The sequence below is a fragment of the Bactrocera tryoni genome, chromosome 1, assembly GCF_016617805.1.
Source record: "Bactrocera tryoni isolate S06 chromosome 1, CSIRO_BtryS06_freeze2, whole genome shotgun sequence".
Taxonomy (NCBI): domain Eukaryota; kingdom Metazoa; phylum Arthropoda; class Insecta; order Diptera; family Tephritidae; genus Bactrocera; species Bactrocera tryoni.
Window position 1 is genome coordinate 75,007,598 of NC_052499.1, and position 22,175 is coordinate 75,029,772.

Genomic DNA, 22,175 nt, shown 5'->3' on the forward strand with positions numbered 1-22,175 from the left:
AAAGATATTTCTAAAACTATTTTATATAAAATAAAAATATTGTACGTCAACTATTATATTTGTACATTTACGTGTGCAATTTACACAGCAATGAGTTTTTTATATTTTATACTCCCCCGCCACACCGCAAACGCTTTAATTATCTAATGGTTTCTGCCTTGCCGTCCTTTGGGACTGCTGGACTGACTGACTGCCAGCACATTAGCGGAACTACGACGTGCCTAAGTATGCCCATCAATGGATGAAATATCTAGAAAATGTACTTGCTTATATTCCCTTTGTGGCCGCCGATCGCTGGTATTCGCGCGAAACGTGCGCTCATCGCCACCGCGACAGCTAAATTTCAACTTTGTGCAATGATTAATTTGGCGATGATTAATTTCCCACAAAACATGACGAAGAGTCACTTGTTATACTAGTAAATTTGCTTGCAAATAGTGCTTAACTGTATATACTCTCCTACTGACATACATTCATTCGCACGTAGTTTCTCACCACAAGCAACAGCTGCTGTCATTTGCCGCTCATAGAGGCGCTTGCATCACGTGTTGACGCTGTTATTGGAAATGGAAGTCATTGTCGGTAGCTCCCAGTAGCTTTTCCCCTCGCCAGCAACGAGGTAATTAATATTTAAATATGACTTCCTTTGCGTTTGATCACGAAGCGTTTATGGCGAAATTTTTACTTCAAAGCCACTTACTGATCAGTCATGAGTTCAACTACATACTACATACAAACATATGTACATGGGAAAATATGTATATAAATATAATTGTGCCCACCCACCGCTGTTGTTTAACACTGATAAGCTGATTGCAAGTTTAGGGTAATCCTCAATAGTTTGTCAGTTAAGGCAATGTGGATATTGCAACATGATGTTGGTTGTTTTTGTATTCGTTGAGACTTGTTGTTCCATAAGCCTTGCTATTTTCAGTGTCATGTTGGTGGTGGTGGGTGCAAGTTTGGCTGTTGCTATTTTTGGGGAGTGACGTGTTGGTGGTTAGTTGCGCGGGTCATGGGTGCGCGGCAAGTGGTGGTGGTTGATAACTATCGCTATTTGGCATAAAATTCTTTTGCAATCATGTTCAATTTCATTTACTGCTATGTTAGAGATATATTTGGGATTTGCACGGAAGCAATTTTTTTCTGATAAATGCTTTAGTTTTAATATTTGTTCGCATACTCAATAATTTTTTTTATAAAAGCTGAATTTTTTGGAAAAATTAATTGGTCTTATTTTTTTTTTTTTTGTTTTTATAATTTTCAATAAAAATTTAAGTAAATATATTTAATATACAAAGGAAATAATTAATGATAAGTAATTAATGATCAATGAGTGATTCATTGAAGTTTGCAATATTTTTTTCTTAAAATAAATCAAATAGTTTAAAAATCACATTAGGGTGCTTCTGTATATTTTAAAAAATTTTAAAACATCACTTTTAGGAATACCACTAGTTGCTTCGAAAATTTTATATTATATGAGTTTTTAGAGAGTTAGAGTTTAACTCAGCAAAAAAAGTATTTTAGAGACTATTAGAGAGTTAAAGTATTCCCAAACAATTATTAGTTGATTTGTATCACCGGTGAAACTTATGTGCTCTATACAGACAAATGTCAAACTAAAAAAATTACTAATTCATTTCAAAGATAGCAAAATATAAGAGTGTCTAGAAGTTGCTAAAACATTCTTCTCCTATGTGAACTAAAATGCATTCTGAAGTAACTCAACAACCGGTTATACCCCCTAAATTTGATCCAAAAACCTTGGTACAATAAACGCCAAAACAAAATTAGAATGTTGAGATGATAAGTTACTAGTAGAGGTTAGTTATTCTTGACGTAGTAGATATAATTCAACCTTGCTATTCAAAACGATCCTGATTTGTGTAAAAAAAAACGAATATTGTACATATAAATAGACAAAAAAGTTAAAGTGTTGTGTTGGGTTCTTCGTAACATACAAAAATCTTCCAAAGATGGGTACAAGATTTTTAAAAACGTTTTAGAGTCTAATGAGATGGTATATAGTGAGTTTTTTTTTTTTTTTATAGCAGGAGGAAGCATCGAAATCCGCTAAACCTAACCTACACCTATCTCATGCCTCTCCCATGGGACCACTGGAAATACATATATAGTGAGGTACTTCATGGGAATATATAAAGAGGTTGAGCTCAGCTAATCATTTCCAACAACAAAAAAGTATTTAGCAACCTTATATAAAAGCGGAGATTTTCAACAAACTTAACCTCAAATTTCCAAGAAGTTAATATATACTTGGTTTTGCATGCAAAAATTGCTTGAGCAAAAAATTTTATTCTTGATAATAGTATATTTTTTTTCTACCTTCAAAACAAAAATTTTAGAACACTAAGTTTAGAGCATAACGGTTTAATTAAAGCTCATTAACATAATGCCGCCCACAGCAAGCCAAAACAAACCAATTCGATTAAAGCTTATACACATAATACTTAAATATATATGTACATACATACATATATATATGTACATATATGTATATGAGTATTGCACAAACATACGCTTAAATATTATACTTATATGCACTTCAACTGTGTGCAGATTCCCTAAGTTAAGCTAAAAATCATCTGTACATACATATATGCCTGCATATACATACAAATGTTGGCTTGACTGTGTCTACTCGCGATAGCTGCAGTAAATTTTGCAAGTACCTTCACTTTCCGCTGGCTTTTTAGTTCTGATATAAATATATATATATATATATACATACATATATACATAAACATACATTTTATTTAGATACACACAAACACGCATATACATACATATGCACTGTATGTGTATGTTGGCAAAATTTCAACGCTCCTTATATTTTCTTGCGCTGTGTTGCGCTTCTCTGACATTCGTCCAAAATGTCAAATATTTCTTCGCAAGTCTTTTTGCACTGCATGTTTCTTTATACGGTTCTTCGCTACTTTCGTTCGTCTCGCGATATTTGCAATTTCGGTCCTCAGCCGCCCAAGATTCGCAAAGCAGCAATCGCAAAGCAATTTTTCGTTCGTTTGCTGATTTACACATATTCGCTTGATTGAGAGCCGATGATCGTGCGAGCGACAAACTTTTTATTATTTGCCTTGTTTGTTGCTTTTGCTTTGCACAGTCTTTGTGTTATCTTTTTATACTTGAGCGCTAGCTCAGTTGCCACCCATACACACATGCGCGTACACAGATACACAGCACCCCTGTGCGCCCCGCCGCCGTCTCCAATTGTCCAGACACTGGAGCTGTCGCTGGCCGCGGCTGCTGCGCTGTAAGCTCTAGCGCAAGCGGAAGTTGTATTAGTGAGCGCGCCACGCTCACAAAGTTTTGCTCATTTACTCGCATACATATGCACAGGCATGTCTCATTTGCGAATTTTTGTATTTTCGCACTCCGCTTTACTTTGCGAATTCTGCGCTACCCTGACCAACGCACTGTACTCAATTGTCGCTATACGTGTACATATTCCGGTAACTTTGCGTATGTGTGCGTGTGTGTATTTGCGCGCTGTACATGAATATGTGCAAAAGCCAGTCAAGAGAGCGCATCTTATGTGTGCATGTGGGGTTGCGCCTTAAAGACTTTGCCATTTGCAAAATATCTGCCGCTTATCGTTGCGCGCAACACATACAAACGCGCGCGTCGCGGGAGAGCGTGCGCTCCCCTTCATTGCAGCAATGGCATAGCATTTGTGCATTGCATTTGTATGCGTAGAATGCATTTAGGCGCGCTCACGAATGCAGCGCTTTTACTTCCCTTTTTGCAACTTGCCGCCTTAGCGACGCTCTCTTGTCGCTCATGTTGCAGCGAGCGCATATCGCCTTAGCTTTTGCACTGCCGCCGTTGTACGCTCCTGCTTGTATAGTTAGTGTTTGATATATGATGGATGCTATGTGTGTGTGTGTGCGCGTGCGGCGCTCACCCATTTTCACTGTGTTGGCATGCTGAGCGCGCTTTGGCGCGACCAGGCAATCTGCCGCCGTCGCCGCAGCCAGCCAATGCGAACGCCACAAGACCAAGACCAGACCGTCTCCGACTGTGAATACGCTGTGCTGTGCTCCGCTGTGACTGTGCTGTGCTGAGTGCGAGCAGACGGTATTTCGCGACAGTTTCCATAATCAACAATAAGCAAATTTTAATTAAAAAACAAAAAAAATTATACACTCATCAAATAAATAAAAAAAAAGTAAATGCCTAGGAAAAAATAATTAAGTTACAACGGTTTACAAAATATTTAAACAATTTTTATATAATTTTCGTTATGTTTTGTATACAATTTTGTTACGCCTAAGAATAATTTCGTGATCTCAATCAAAAGGAAAAGTGTACGCGCTCCTCCGACAGTTGTGTGCACACGTTATACGGTTTTTTATTAAATTTATAAGCGCGCGCGCAGCAAGTGAATAATAAAATAGCGACATATATATATAATATATACATATATGTATGTGCATACCGCCGGTATACATATAATAAAAATATCTCAACAGTAATTCTAAGGCAAAATAGCATAGAAGTTGATAGAGTTGGAAGGAAGCTCGAAGCAATTGCAGTTCAAAAGTGACAAAATTCCAAATATAAATTCAAGAGGTAATTAAAAATATTGTGGCTGGGTTGAATTTTTCTCAATTTGCAAATTTGCATTGTGGCTGCGTGCAGCGAGAAGCGAAAAAATTTTATTTTAACTTTGTGTCTGCTTGCGCATGTGATTGTGTCGTCGTATCTGTGTCGGCGTGTGTGAGTGTGTGTGTGCGGTGTTGAAAAAATATTTGCCAAAGCACAAGCGAAAGTGCCAATGAAACGGAATGCAGAAAATATTGAACAATGAAATGAGTTAGCGATTAAAAATAAAGTGAACAGATGAAAGTAAAATAAAATAAAATACAATAAAATAAAACGTCAGCCAAAGTGTCGTAAAAAAGTGTGTGACGAGTTGTAGAAACTGAAGAAACAATATGATTAAGCGCATAACGGCACATAAAGCGCTCTTAGAAATGTTTGTGACCAAGAAAATAAACAAAGAAATTAAAAAATAGTTTTTATACAATATTTAACAACCAAATATCGTGCTACTAACAGTGAGCTTGAGCGCCTGAAAATCTAAATAAAAATTTTTAATATTCCACAAAATATGTTTTGCAATATTCACAAAACTCCGGCCAAGCACATATAAAGCAATTTAAACACACACATACATATATTAAGCATACGGCGGCAACTAAGCGTATCTGTGTGCGTGTGTATTTGTGTGTCTGCGTTCCGCCTGCGCAGCGCGCCCGCCCCCACATTACCCCGGCGACGCCATTAGCCAAAGAGCACACGTACATACTTACACATATACACACACATATGTATAAAATACTTCTTTAGAAGTGCATTTGTGACTGTGTGCCGCTCATACACATGCACTTGCCGTACGGCGACTCCACACAGCAGCTACTATATCTTCATTACCATTTCCACTTCGACTTTTGCCATTCGCGTTGCTGTTATAGAATGCGCCAAAGCGCTGCGTCTTTGCCGCGCACTATTCGCGCCCCAGCACCTCCTCCGCTGCTCTTCGGCTGCTGCTCGGCGTGCATGTGCAAGTGTATTTAAATGTATATATATACATACATATGCATGTACATATGTATGCATAGTATGTGCTCTCTGCACCTGTGTGCGTACAATTGAAAGTGCAAACATGAGATATTAAAATTCAAACGTATGTCTGTATAGAAAAGCAGTAATTCAACTGCTGCAACCTGACAACCGGCCAACCAGTCGACCAGCCGTCCGTCCGACAACCGCTTTTTGCCTGCTACTCACCTCCTCGCCAGCACTGCCGCACTCACCTTCACCTTGCCAGCTAGCTAGCTTGCTGGCTGTCTAGTTGGCTTGCTTTGTTAGCTGTCCGTCAGTGCGCCGTTCATTGTCGTCGTCGTCGCCATCATCATCATCATCATCATCGTCCCCATCGTATTTGTTTCGTTCCATTTCGTTTCGTCTCGTTCACTTCGGTGCAACCCCAAAAACGCCAACGAAAATCCAGTCAAACGCGTACATTTTACTTGAAATTCATGCGATTGCTTGCGTGTGTGAATGTACAAGTGTGCGTGTGTGTGCGTTTATATATGGGACTGCAGTTGGTAGTGTGCGTTTGTTACAGTGGTGCTAAATGCGCAAAAAGTGCATCTAAAATTATGAATTGCATATTACAAGTGATTAATGAGTGTCTTAGGTGAAAATGAGAGCGAAAAATTTATGAAATGTGAAATTAAGCAGCGAAATAAAAATAGCATACAAACGGCGAAACGAGGGCAGCATATGAGTTTGCATAAATAATAGTGTGTTTTTTTTTATTTATTTTAGCAATAAAAATGCGAAGCTGTGTTAATTAAATTTTTATAAATTTCTTGCCAAATATTTTTACATTTCTTCTAATTGGTATAAATATGGAAAATATCATGGGCAAGAGAAGAGTATGAAATCTGTTACTAAGGGGAAAAGTGAAGATTAGAGTTTTAGTAGTCTTTAAATAAGATAGTTACTGTTGTTGTTGTTATAACGGTTATCTGGTCCCCATTAGGAGGATGGTAAGGCTCAGATAAGTTGTCATCGAGGTCATCCAGGGGTGTCAGAAGTGCACGGTTAGCAGGGCATGCAAAGAGGTGGTTAGTGTAATAATTTCTCGTGTTTACCGGTCTCTATTACTTAGCGTGTTGTCTGGGGTTATGATTTGAGTTCAATCATTATTCGAGAATTTTTGTTTCATGCTAAATTTCGTGAAGATATTTGATTAAATAAAACAGTTTTCCATACAAGTACTCGATCTTAATCGGTCAATTTGAATGGCTATAGTGGTCCGATCTGAACAATTTGTTCGGGGATTTTACCGCTGCCATGCGCAATAGTTTGCCCAAATTTCGTGAAGATATTTTTTGTCAAATAAAAACTTTTTCCTATACAAGAACTTGCTACTATACTATACTATATTGGGTAGTCGAAAAAGTATTTTCGTATTTTGCCAATAGATATCGTTGCAGTCGTATATCTCTAGTGCTACCAAACACATTAAGTTATACCATATAGTGTTGAAAAGGTGAGATCTTAAGCTTCATTTAAACAAAAAAGGGAAGAATGCCAAGCAACCCACGAAACACCTTTTTGTGAAGTTTACGGAGACGACCTGTATCAGATCATGTACCATAACAATGGTTTGCTCGCTTCTGTTCTGGAAATTTAGAATTTTCGATTTACACTGATGAAAGTTTTACGCAGATGGTATAATGTCTCTAGCGGAAAAATGGCAAAAAGTGGCCTAAAAAAATTAGTTGAAGTTTGTTCAGAAATACGAAAAGACTTTTTCGACTACGCAATATGTAACTATGTAAATCGACTCAGCTAGTCAAGCAACCTTCTGGCTGTTTAAACGCTTATTTTATCTAGAGATTGGGATGTTTTCTTTCTACAAAACTTTTAAAAACAACTTAATCTTAACAAATAGTAAACGGATAAAAAATAATTCTAATAATTAATAAATCTTTCTTTGAAATTATAATTTTCCAACTTCGTTATTCTTCATAAAAAAAATCATAAAAATGTGTTTTTTATTTATTTCCTTAAAAGATTTCTCTCTTGTTTGCACTAAACCCACAAGTTGGCTACTTTACTCGCTAAAAAATCGGCATGTGCTCGCATGCAAATCGTCGCAATTTGCCGGCTACTCGTTGTTGTGTGGACGCTTTTCATTTGGCATACCAAACGTCGACTTTCATCACCCGCTCCTTCTGCTCCAACGCGAATTCTTTATTTTTATTTTCATATGATTTGTTATACTTTTTGTTTTATATCGTTTTTGATTTGTTATAAAGTCTGCTCACTCGTTCGTTCATCGCTTATGCGCTCGTTGCTTATGCTAGCTCACTTTGTGCATAAAATAAAATGGATAATTTGCTGCTGCTTACAAAGAGGGATTGTATTAGCTGTTTCTGTTGCTTTCGCTTGTTGTTGCTTTGTTTCTGTGTTGCCGTCGACGCATAGAAAGGTTTGCCAACAGTTGCATTACAGCACCAACAACATGCTCGCCATTGTCGTCAGCAGTCGACTGTCACTGTATGTGTGTGACAAGCATAAAATTTACCCAGCTGCAGTAAGTTCGAGTAAAGTAGATATCGCATATCGGAGCGCTTACTTTCCTTTTATGTAATTGCAGTGGAAGAATAGCCGATAAACAGGCGATCAAGGTGAAAAGCATGCAGCAAAAAACAACGAGACCACCTGAGCAGCAAGCTCTATTTAAAGTTTATTAACGGGCTACTATTAAGTAACAAAGACTTAATTTGGAATTGGCTAAAATAACGGGATTCTATTGTTTGATTTTTGGCAAAACATATACATTATATACATACATATATACTATATATGTGTTTGTATATGAACACCGCAATGAACCGCAATCAAGTATTTCTTGAAATAGAAAGCAAATTCTATAATCAAACCGTGGCAAATATATTTGAGAATACGAGCATTAGCTCACAAATGCTCAACGCCCACAGACGCGACATGCAATTGTATGCGCACATCAATGGTATACATATATGTATGTATGTATGTATGTATGTACATACCCACAAATATATACAGTTGAGTTTCCCGAGCTTCCCTAACTCGAATCATCATAATCCACAAACAACCATCGAGTTAGAGAGACTTCGAGTTATGGCAGGAAATTTGTATGAATTTTGACTTCTATTGCCAACTCAAGAGTTCGAATGGAGAACTTCGAGTTATACAAGTTCGAGTTATGGAAGTTTAACTGTATATACTTGCTATATATAGACATGCTGATTATTATTGGGACATCACAAGCTCCAAGCTGGCAGTTGATCTAACGGCTGACTAAAATTTGAGCACACAAACATATACATATGTATGTATATACATATGTACAATTGCACACTGATATTTCATGCATATGTGCAGCAAAGTAGCCTGCAAACAAACCTAAGCGCTGATATAAAATCTCATAAAAACCGAAGCAATGTTTGCTCCGCTATACGAGTATATGCACATGCCTTCTTACATATTTACAGGCGCACTATCTATTTATGTGCCTACTTATAAGTTATTCCCGTACCGTATCTTCGGCAAATAAGTAGATTCGCGAAAAGTTTGCATTGGCTGGCAGTCTTGTTGGCGCAGTGTCTTTTTGTCCGGCCGGCGAGCAAGCAGAGTACGTGCATGCAAACATACATACACTTATACATATTAACATGCAAACACACATATTTACATACAAACACACATACAGTTGCAACGAGCAAATGGCCCCAAAATGCGCTTGTTTGCCTTTCGAGTAGCTTTACTCGCAAAGACTGCTGCGTTTGTTTGCATACATACATATATTTTTGTATGTTTCTTATTATTGTTGTTGCTTTCTTATTCTGTTTTTAGCCGCTGTTTGCATTGCGACTGCAATTCACGTCACAATCGCATTAACGCGCCGTGGGGAGCACCATTTTGTCCACCATTTTGTTCTTGTATTCGCCTTGTTGCTTTTGCTGTTGTCGTTGCCGTCGTTGTTGTCGCTGTCGGCTTCGGCCGGCGCAGCAGCGCGCCGCACTCGTTGCAGTCACAGTCTCAACTGTAGTCACAGCGTTGTTTTTGTTGCTGTTGTTTTGCTAAATGTCTTCGATAAAATTTAGTCATTGTTGTTGTTTTTTGCTTTTTTCCCGTTTCTTACTTTGTTCGCATGTTTCACTAAACTGTGTACGAGTATTTAATGAAATTCGCCAAGGCAAAAAGGTAGCCAAGAGGCATAAGAAACAAACACGCACACACAAATACATATCTGTATACGTATGTGCATGCATAAGCACACAAACAAACACGGTGTGCCAGACATCCACCAACAAAGCAACCAAGCAGTCAACCAAGCAAACAACCAACTAAACGGCGAAGTAAACGATCGTCTGACCCTCTGCCAGACTAATCGACTAAAATTACTTACACACATACACACATGCATACATAAATACTTATGATATAGAACATATGTGTGTATGTACACAAAAGTATTTGCCTTTATTTTGTATAGGCCTTGCTTTAAGAACTCCAGTTTGACTTGCACATTGCAAAAGTGAAAAAAAAACACAAAACTTTGGTTCGTTCAAAAGTTAGGCAGGAAGCCAAGCATAAGAGGTTTGCTACGTGCACATGTGCTTTGAAGAATTTTTATTTATTTTTAATTTCTTCGCGTTCTTAGCAATGATTCGCACCAGTTTTGAGATATAGGGTTGCTTTTTTATTTAATATTTAATTTTTTTATATGAACCTAAGGCTTGTCACCAGATTCCGGATAGCAAAATATGGTTTTATACTCTGTCAGTGACATACGTACCTTAGCTTTTTTGTAATCTATAGTGGGGCTCATAAGTTAACGGTTGAAAACAGTGTCACTAAGTATCGAGCAAGACGATCCAATTCACATTCTGTCTTTCCCAAGACTTATATGAATGACTCTCTGTTGTTAGAAAGTGATCAAATTAAGTATTCTAGTGTTGGACGGTACTGAAAAAAAAAAAATTAAATTTGTCTTGTGTATGTTATTGATACTGTGTTTTAGTGACTGATAATCATAAAAGATTTATTATATGTATATCCAAAATTGTCCTCTGATATATAAAATATATACATAATATACAGTGTATACTTCTGGGCAAAAAACAGTAAGACTTTGTTTATAATTTTAACATTCTTAATGTTGTTCCCCCCTCCCAAAATAATCCCCCTTAGCCACAATACACTTTTCTTTCAATCCTCGAAACAGTTGTTAAAGTCAATTTAAAGCCTTCAATGCGCGTAACGACTCATGTTTAAGGTCTTCAATTGACTCGAGATGGTTTCCTCGAAGCGTTAGTTGGAGTTTGCTAAATAGCCCGAAGTCATACAGAGCTAAATGAGACAAATATAGTAGAAAAAAATATTTCGACGAATAGATTTGAGCGCGAAATTTAAATTTAAAAGTCTTACTATTTTTTGCCCACAGTAAAAGTCTTACAGTTTATTTTGCCTATAAACTATACTAGTCCACTGTTCAAACTTTTTCGTCGATTGCGTTGAGCCTGTGACGCTCAAAATTCAACAGTTTAGAACAAGAATTTCTTCTAATAGCAGCACTTCGTCAAGCGTTGTGAAACCTTCATATCTGTGGAGAAGTTTCCCAGATAAAATAATTTATTCACTTTGTGATTTCGTGCGATTTGTGGGATCGAGCACTTCTTTGGCGTCTAATCTAATACTTTTTGTACAGAGAAGGTATTACAGTCGTCATATACATACGTATATACATTTAAACATCGTAATTTAGTTACATTGACATGACAAAAACGACTTTTTCGACTTTTCTTGTGAATGAAATAAGTCATAATCTATGGAAATTTCCTCAATATTGTGCTAAAAATGAACTGCTCAGAATCAAACGATGTAAGAAAATCGCAAAATTTGAAAAATATTTGTAAATTATGTGTGCTTTAGTTGCCAAAATAAACAGGTAAACAAAAACTTGTACTTACACAGTAAAATGCATAGTTTATGACATATGTTATGACATATTTACGACAAATAACATACATATTCCATATATATGTATGTATATAATTTGAATGGAAATTGTGCCAATTTTTTTTTTAAAGAACATAAACAAGCCGTGTATATGGCCTTTGCGTTCATTTCAGCCTTACGACAATTGACAGTTGTGACAGTTGAAGAAATGACAACATAAAAGGAAGATTGGCAAAGTTCTTAGAGCAAATAAACAATCATTAGAATAAAAGTAGCATTACAAAAAAGATTTACAACAATTCTAAACAAAAATTGTGCAGATTTTGTCTGTAAAATCACAAAAAAATTAAGTTATTTGATGTTCAATGTTGTTCAAATGATGGCCCTTCTTAATGCATTGCAATTTGATTTAGAGTGACAGCTTACTGAAACGCAGTTAAAATTCATTATTACTTTTTATTGTTGATAAAAGAATGCAGCATAGAGTTGGTACACCCAGTGCATTCGCTCAAATTTTATCCGATTAAGCGCTAGCTAGGAACTCCTCTGCTTTTTCTGTAGCTGCGCGCACATTATCGCCGCTTTCTGATGCATTTTACATGTTTTATAAAAATAATATATTATTTATACATGTATGTATGTACATAATGTAATTTTTATTACTTCTTTTCGCCATTGCGCTTATCAAGCGGCATGCACGTGTGCCGGTTTTGATTGCAGTTTGGTTGGGGGCAATCTTTGCACTTCCATTAAATGTCTGCACGATTTGTAATCGGCCATTGTGATGACTCCGCAACGTCTGGAATATTCTTGCTTCTTGTTCAAGGCGTTCTTTTTAAAAATAAATATACAACTACAGACACAGTGCTTTATTCATGCCTACTTGCAGGGCATCTGAGGCCTGGCAAAGCCAAGAACCGTGTCAAATTGACATAAAATTGAAATGATAATGCAAATAGTTGCATATAATTTTTTTTCGTAGTATTTTAATAAAAGGCGCTATGCTGCTTTTTAAATGTTTGCTTGTGTGTATATATAATATAATTAAATTTTTTTAGCAACGCAAATATTTTATCTAAAATTTGTGAAGAAAAAAGCTAAGGCGACTTTGTAACCACAGATATGTCCCAGATAATTATTAATTATATATAGTGCAAGAATTATCAACTACATATCCACACTTCTTCACATACATATGCACATACATATATGCATACTCGCACATAAGTGCTCATTTAAGAGCAGCACTGAAGACACATACACATGTACATATGTAAATATGTATTCACGCCCCATTAGTCGGTATATTGACAACAGCGAATGTGAAGAACAGCGCGAATTTAAGCAAAAAAGTAAAAGAAAACAAAAATGCAAAAAAAATTAAAAAAACAAAAAAAAATAAAAACAAAAAAATACAGAAAAAAAATTAAAAAACACAAAAAAGAACCCAAAAAATAGATTACGAATCGCGCGCGCTGCCAAAAGCACAATCAACGCCCTTTGTGTTGGCGACCAACAATTGCGGCATGCACGCTGCATGTCGCCTCCGCCTTCCGACGGCAGCAGCCTCCCAAAGTCACGCTTTGCTGCATTTGCACGCTGCTTCACTTTGCCCATTTTGCCTTTACCATGTATTATTATTCAGCTTTATTTCGCAGTTGTTATTGTTGTTGCCTTCTTTGGCGCTGCGCGTGCTTGCGTTTGCCTTTTCGGTTTTCCGTGGGCTTTCGTCTGTCTTTGTGGTCGCTCCAATCTGCAGCGCGCTCGCCATTCCACTGCTGCCGCTTGGCAAATTGTCGTTGCTGCTGCCGCCGGTGTCGCTTCACTTGCCGCCCAACTACGCGCAGCGGCAGCACATTGCCGCCATTATGGCACGACGTCGCCGCTTTGTGGCTCCCCATTTCGCGCTTCACGGTGTTTGTGGTTGTCAGTTGCCATGTGCATCTATATGTGTGTGTGTGTATTTGTATTTTGGTGCAGCTTGCATTGCAGCGCGTATTACTGCTGCTTTCGCGTTCTGCTTTAATAATTTTAAAATTCACAAAGAGCTTTCGTCGCCGTTGCCGGTGCCGTCATCTTAGCCGGCCTGACTGTACAGCAAGCGAGAGCAAGCCACGATTTGGCTCTCAACTCCAGCGCCGGCAGCAATTTTTCATTTACCGACGCTTGCGCATGCATACTGCAGCGCCCACTCACACACACAGACACAGACTTTATAATTTTGTATGTGTGTATGATTGTGTGGTTACAGTGTTGTTTTAACAGCATTGCCAGCACAACTGCCGGCGCTTTTTGGCGGTTCGCCATTTTTCTACACTTGCAATTGCGCCGGAAGGCGGTTGCTTGATTATATGCACTTGCATATGTATGTATGTATATACATACATATTCATATATTTAGTGGGAATGAGCAGACCACTCAACGTCTTGTTCCGCTAAAGCATGTTTTTGGCCATGTAAAGTGGAAAATTCACGTGTAGTGCATTTTTATGCTAGAATGTAGGTATGTTTGTATATACACTGATTAAGTTTCAGTTGGCCTTCAAAGTATTTAAGCCACCTGACCGAGGAAAATTTGTAAGAAACTGGATTGCTCTCTCTAAAACTGTACTTCTGCATGTTCCCAGCAAACTTTTTATTATTTATTATTGTTCGAAGCAAAGACGCGCTGGAGAGACCCAAAGTGGCAGGAATCAGTATTCGGAAAGGTCTTAAGACATGTTTTTTGGTCTTTACGAATATACTCGCTCATTAAATTCCTAAACTTTCATAATGTATTTTCGAAAAATTTCACGAAAATGTAGAAGAAAATAATGGATGCCACATATTTTAGTAATGAAAATTAAAAAAAGTAGTTATTGTTGTTGTAGCGGCAGAAAACATTCCTGAAATAATTTTGAAGTATGCTGCCGAGCTCACAGTCTTTGGATGGAAAAAATCCCCGTTTATTCCGATTATGTAGACCTTACTTGCAAGCCCTCGTAAAAACGGAAATATTTCGAAATGTTTTAAATAAAAAAAATTCTTCATCTGATGTGTTCCAAAGGTTCTTCCTGTTTGATGACTTGTTCGAATTTGTGGAATTTTTTCAAATAACCAAAAAAATCGTAGAATATTAAAGTGATCCCTTAGAGTTAACAAAAATTTCAGACTTTGTTTTTGTTATGTTGGGTTACAGATTTAATTTTCTTACTTAATATATCGGACTTGAAATAGTGGAAAAAATTTCGAGGCACAGATTTAAGTGAGCTTAAATTCAATTAGATTTATTACAACATTTTTGCTTGTGATTTCTGCGCTGTCACGTGCTGTTATTACAGCTTGCAAACATGCATTTCTACAATTAAACTAGTCCATGGCTTTCATTGAAATCTCCATGGCACATATATGTACATACTTCACTCAATTCGCTAGTCAAGCCTGCATTAAAATGCCAAATTTTTTCTCCATTTTGCCATTGGTACCTCGAAAAATGCAAAAGAAATTATTTTCCTAGACAGCTATCCATGGCAATCAATATCAAGCAGTGTAGTCCTTCCGAATTGCAATCTTTGCGCATATTTATGCCAGAAATTGTGTAAAGTGCACATGCAGACACACATTCTTTGCTGCACTTGTACTCTGTTAAGACTGGTAAGTCAGACAGACAGCCTCTGCATTGCGCACTGTGCACATACAGCTCCATCAACATGAGTCCTGACGGCATTTCATTCTATGTCATTTTGTTTTTGCACACATTTCCTTTTCGATTGTCATGGCTCTTCGCCAATTTCGCAATGCAGCAAATTGTCAAAAGAATGCAGAGGATACGAAAAGCAAATACATTATTTACAAGACTAAAGTGCGCACACGACACGTGTTTGACCCGCTTACAGTGGACACACGCCGCCAGTAAGACGCTACTCTCCTGTGCTCAACGGTCCGTTTGTCTATAGAGACAAGGCGCTGCGGTGCGGTGGCACACTGCAACCGACACGCTTCCACGGCTGTTGTAAGAGAAATTTTAATTATTTATTGTGACTTTTTTATGTATAATAACTTCTAAATCTTTGTGTTGACATTTGTATAAAAAAAAAACATTTATAAATATATAAAATTTTATAAAACATTGCAAAGTTTCAATATAGTTTTTTGATAAAAATAATAATTTTATAAAAAAATGTAAACATTAAATTAAAAATTGTTTTAAGTCTAAAAATTTTAAAAATAAAATCTCTGTTTAATCGTTGGGGTGAAAATATTTAAAAATAAATTTTTTTTAATAAAAATTTGAATAAAAAAAAAGTTTTTTAATTTTAAATTATTGTTTTAAATTTAAAAAAATTAAAAGAAATAATTTTATAAAAAATCAAGTTTTGATTTTTATAAGAAAGAAACAAGTTTTATAAAACAAAATTTATAAAAAAAAAATATTTTTAAAATGTAAAACAATAATTAAAAAAAAACAAACCCTTTTCACTTTTAATAACAAAAAAAAATTAAAAATTGTTTTTCTTTAATGAGAATAGTTTTGTAAAAGTTTAAATTAATTATCAAAATTAAATTAAAATCCTTCTTAAACATTTTTCTCTATTAAATTATTAGGCAAGTTGTTAAGACAAATGTAAAAATATATTGTTATTAGTTTTAGTATATTTTTGTTTATATTATACCTTACTGCCAATAATATTTTAGTTATTTTTAAGCTCGATTTTCTGTTTAAATCTGGTTACTCTTTTGAAAACCAAAAACAAAATTTGTGTTTCTATATAAAAAATAGTTCTCTTCATTTTTGATTAAGATTAAAACACAAAGTGAAAATTCAACATCGTCACATAACCGAAATTTCTGCCACTTTAAATTTAAACCTGAAATAGCTGTAGCTCCCTGCGGACAACAGCATTGTCACACCAACGTATCCTTAAGCTAATAAGTTCGTGCTCGTTATAAATAACTGCATAATATTGCATTTAGCCACTGCAGCAACAGTACCTGCTGCCTGTCTGCCAGCATAGCATGGCTATTACCATAAATCACTAGGATATTCGAGCAATGCACCGGTGAATAGTCAACGACACGCCATCCGGCCACCCAATACACTCATAAGTACACACATACATGCATATAGTGCTTACATTCACCATACACTACAAGCAGCCCACAGCTCCATGCTCCAAATGGTAATTATACTATGTCACCGAGTGGCACCTCTGCTGCGGTGCCTGCTGTCGACTGCGGCAAGCGTTATCGAATCCATAAATATTTTCACCCCAACGATTAAACAGAGATTTTGCCATAGTCAAATATGTAGCCACACACACACACATACGCAACTAGATGCATAATATTTATGGTGACTGGGCATATCGGTGTTATTCAATGTTGTTATCCTTGCAAGCCAAATGCAGAAAAATGGCAAAAGCAACAATAACAAAAGCTTGAGCTAAGAGTGTATATGTGTAAGTGTGTGCAGGTGCTTCATATGTGTGTGTGTACTCCAAAATCGATATTCAAGTTACACGTTGCATAGCAGCAGTCAGTGCCAGCGGTGGCACCTTTCATACATACATAAAATATATAATTTGTGTGTGTGTTTTTGCACAAGCATGCTCATCCCACCTATCCTCACTCTACATCAACAACACCCCGTTTTTGGCGCGCCCAACTTTTTTCCAGCAACAAATTGCTGTGCCGGTGTTTCCATGGCATTTGTTGTTGATATTATTGTTTTTCCTTATTTATTGTATTGTTGTCTCGTCTATCCTCGTTGTATTGCTTCATTCCGGAAATATTCGTCCGCCGGAATACCTAACATAGCGCGCCCGGGCTCAGCCAACACCCATTCTTCACGTGGCTCAACGCGACTCGACTCTACTCGACTCGACTCGAGTCGACCGTCAAAGCCGACTGACGAAGCGCCAAACTGCTGTCGTCAAGGATTTATTTGTTGATGTCGTGGCGCAATCGTTTGCATATGTGCAATGTATGTGTGTGTCTAACGTCTATGGGGCCCAACAGCACTGCAATTGTCTATAAACAGACGCTGTAAATGACAGTGAGAATGTTGACTGCTGCGATTGTTGTTGTTGTTGATGTTGCGTAGCGTCTGCCTTGAAAGAATGTCAGGCGTCTTGCGCGAAATTTTGTTGTTGTTACGGTAGAATTTTTCAAAGTTTATTTACATGCTATATATTTATTCTTTTCTGCTGGCATTTAGACTGTAGTCGTCATTTTTGCTTTGATGTTTACTTCGTCATGCTTGGTAAGGACAATCGAACGCAAAACCTTGCTGTCGAACTTCCTTGTTGTGCAGACCAAAAAAAAAAAAAAACGGAGAAAGCCATAGCGGAAAATGTATGTATGTATATGAAAACTAAGTGAACTCGAAACGCGTCTGCGCAGTACTGATTCACGCTTTTGTGCTTTATTTACCATGTTCTTATTTTTTATGCTTTTTTGACTTGATTTTTCCAAAACCGAATCTTTTTTTGAATTCCTTGCAACTTTGCACTACATTTTTCTAATTTTTATACGGAGCTGATAAGTTTTTTGTATAGACTTGATGAGTTTAGCAAAAAACGTGCACTTTTACACTTATTATTTTTCGATTATTTCGATACATCAATTTATCGATTTTTCTGAAAAGTAAATTTATCGATATTTTTCGAAAACTGCGTTTACAAAATTATCGTTTTGAAACCGTCAATACTTCTATTATTTCTGCATTTTCAAAGTTATATTAAATATTCAAATATTTTATTAATTATTTAGGGAATTGTTTAATAAGCTTATTAAAAATTTTAATTTGTATTTATCGATAACTAAATCGGAAATTTGTATAAAATCAATTATTTTTTTTATTTATCGATAATAAAACTTTTGGATTAAAACAAACAGTAATAACTAAGAATAATGTTTTCATTTTAATAAAAAAAAATATATTTTAAAAATAGTTATGTACTAAAAAATTATATAACCGATAATAGTCGATAACAAATTTTTATATTTAAATTTTTTTTTATTTTTTTGTTAAATAATTTTGATTTTATAAATAATATGTTTCCTATTTATCGATAACAAATTAATAGTAACAACAAATTAATTACAAAGAATTATGCGCTTTCTAAGAAAATATTTCAAAAATAATTAAGTTTAAAAAATTTAATTTAAAATAAGTTTGTATCCAAGACTTCACGAGAGATATGAAGTCCATTCATCTGAATTTTTTAAACAAAAATGATATCAAATACTTGAATAAATGTGAATATTAAGAATTTCAAACCCGATAGAAGACAACATCAAGTCTGACGTTGAATGTCACCGGAGAGAAAACTCACGAAATTTTTGGCCAGCTCTTACACATTGCAATTCAAATATATTAACAAGAATTTATTTATTTCTACACAAGTGTAATTTGTTGTCACACCAAAAAAATGCCACCCTTAAAAATTATGAAGCTTCTTTTGGCTGCGAAGTTGTCTGCATTCGCCGGCAGTGCAAATATGTGAGTAAACGACACCCCAACAATGCGCTGAACTTGTTTTGCTAATAAAAATGCGCAACACTGTATATGTGTGAATGCATGTGTGTGTGCGTTTTTGCCATTACAAAACCGCTTCGAGGGTGTGTCTTGCAACACTTGCGCCCACTCGGCTGTTTTGCGTTTATATGAGCTTTGTATGTGAATGCTGACGCTGTTAATGTTGCTTTTGTTGCAAGGATAGCAGCAGACACAAAAACAACAATGTCAAGATAAAAATAAACACAGCTAGTTTTTAGGTGGTGTGGGAGTTGTTGTTATGTTGGTGGTAACAACACGAAAATTATTGAGGTAGCCGAACAATGTTTGGCAATAAATTTAATACATACATATATACAAATATACATACATACATATCTGCCTGAGCAGGCACTGTGAAACGCAAAGTGCATAGAATTGAAAATTAATACGTTGTTGGGTATTTTTGGTGTATTTACAGTTATTTATTTTAATTTTAATATTTTTTTTTAATTTTTTTTTTGCTTTCCTCTACTTTTTTTAATTTTTTTTTCTTAAATTTTTTATTTATATTTTTTTGTGGCGAAATTTGATTTTTCGAACATTGTGCGGTTGGACCAACACCATTGGCACTTGCTTGGCGGTGTAAAAGTGCATTTCGCTCCCCACCACAAAGCGCACATTCTTGTTGATGGTGCCACATGCCACACTATGTATTCCCAGGCATCGATTCAATTACTTGAACATTGTTAATTTACATGATTGCCATTTTGAGCTTGACTTGTTGTTGTTGCCAGCCAAGCCATTTTGTTTGCATTGTTTAACCCCATTTACACATTTCCTCTTTGACAATTTCGCATTTGCATAGACACGGCTGGTGGCGCTTGTGGTTCATGCCAGCTATGCTCCAGGTGTGTGTGTGTGTGCAATTTTGACATTTCCAAAAGCATTGCGCCGAGAGTCGAGTAAACAAACTAGCAAACAAACAGCCAGCCAGACAGCCGGCACTTGCAATTGTGCAAACACACACATATCAACACTTGCAAACGTTGGCGAATCTGAGCTTTATGCCATTTCGCTATTTTACTTTCGCACACATATGTACATACATATGCACGTTGGTTGTAGCATTGCTCTTTTGGGTTATTGGCAACGCTTCGTTGCGCTCTACAATCTGCAATTCTGCTCCGCCCTTGCACCGGTAATGGCAGCATAGCTTCCTATCGAGCGGAAGTGCCTATGCGGTGGCTATAAATTTAGTGGCATTCCAGCGCACACACAGACACACGCATACAGTGCACACTTATTGCACTCACAGGCAGCACTAACTGGAAACAACAATCAGCTTGGTTGCTTGCCAAAATTCCGGCAATTTATGGGTCACAGCGGTCGATGTACTAAGTTACGGCCCAAACGTTGAATCAACTGTTTCGAAAAAAAAATTGTTTCCAATAGTTCTGAAATTGTTTACAGCATTTGTTTTTCTATTTTTTTTCTGGAAAATTGGAAAAATTCTGAAATACCATAAGTGCTCCAATTAAAATACCATTTGAAGTGTCAAAATTAAAAAAAATAAGTTTTCTGTCAGTTTCTATTCGGAAACGCTACATTCAAAGCGAAAATATTGAAAAATTAGTTTGAAGAACAATCCTTTGAAACAAAAAATATACCGACATGCTCCAGCTCCATACTTGAATTTCACAGATTATACAAATATTGAAGACAAACTTTTTGCAAAAAAATTGTTATTATTGTTAAAAGTATTACATTGAAAATTCCAAAACCTAAATCTAAATATATTTTTGTAATTTAGAGCAGTTTGATTTACAAGGAGACAAAAACAGGAAAAATAGCGTATGCGCGAATTGTTCTATGGATAATTCTGCAAACCTTTGTGTAAGGGACTATTAGTCTAAAATCGGGTTTGATACAGTGATTTTCAAGCCGAAGTTTTTTTTTGAGATATCCGAATCTAATTTACCGCGAAGCTGCATTTTGAAATTCCATAGAATATTTGTCGGAATTGGTCAGTTTTACGACTATAGCAAATATCTCCCATACAACCGATTATTCAGATTTTTAAAGCTTTGCCTCAAAACTCGGTGGCTCGATACTGGCTTTAGTATGTATTTATCATTATTTTTTAAATAAACCATATTTCATAAAAAAAATTTCTGAAACTAAAATTGAATTGGTGTGTTAAAATTAAAAAAAACATATTTAAAAAAATAATAAAAATAAAAAAAATTAAAAAGAAATGCAATAATAATGAAAAATAAGAATAATAAACAATAATAAATATATTCCTCAATTCTTTCTTTGTTTTTTTTTTATCAATATTAAATTAATTTAATTTTCTCAATTAAAAAAAAAATAAAATAATAAAAATAATAAAAAAATTAAAAAGAAATGCAATAATAATGAAAAATAAGAATAATAAACAATAATAAATATATTCCTCAATTCTTTCTTTGTTTTTTTTTAATCAATATTAAATTCATTTCAATTTCTCAACAAAAAGTTATTTCTGATTTTGTGTTTAAAGTTTTATTAAAAAAAATTAAAATAAATATATTTCAAAATTTATTAATATCTCACAAACAGCGCCAAGTTGATACATACATATCATATTTTATTAAAATTTAGTAATGTCGACCTTTTTTTAGCACTAAATACATACATACATATCAGAGATTAGCCAATAAAATCTCATATTTCAAATAAAGTTGGAAAATAATTTTTTATATTTTTTCTCGTTAATTTTTATCAAATTATATATAATTGTGATTTCTTATTAATAAAAAAACAAGACACTCTAACTTTCATATATTTAGAAAATCGATAACCACGAACTAAATTCCAAAGCGTTCTTTATTATTGCTTAATTTTAGATGCTTGCGCCATGAGAAATTATTGCTAAAAACTAAAAAGCATATATTTAATGTTTTCTCAAATATTTTAATTTAAAAAAATATGTACATATGTATGTATATGTATTTAATTATTAATATTATTATATATTTTATCTTTATTTATTGTTTACTTTTTGTTTTTAATGTACATACATATATGTTTTAATTATTATATATTTTATTTTTATTTATTTTTTACTTTAATTATTTTTTTTAAC

At 35.3% G+C, this 22,175-nt stretch overlaps 1 protein-coding gene across 17 annotated transcripts in view; it reads left to right on the plus strand.

The window, feature by feature from the left end:
• The window catches only part of LOC120766367 (heterogeneous nuclear ribonucleoprotein R), a 146,714-nt gene that overhangs the window by 78,197 nt on the left and 46,342 nt on the right, over positions 1–22,175 (plus strand). Inside the window, exon 1 of one of the 17 annotated variants that reach the window (XM_040091850.1) lies at positions 4,074–4,611. The exons of the other annotated variants lie outside the window; for them this stretch is intronic. The gene's annotated coding sequence lies outside the window, so the exon portion shown is untranslated. Of the gene's footprint in view, positions 1–4,073; positions 4,612–22,175 lie in introns of those variants that run through there. 17 annotated transcript variants of the gene reach the window in all.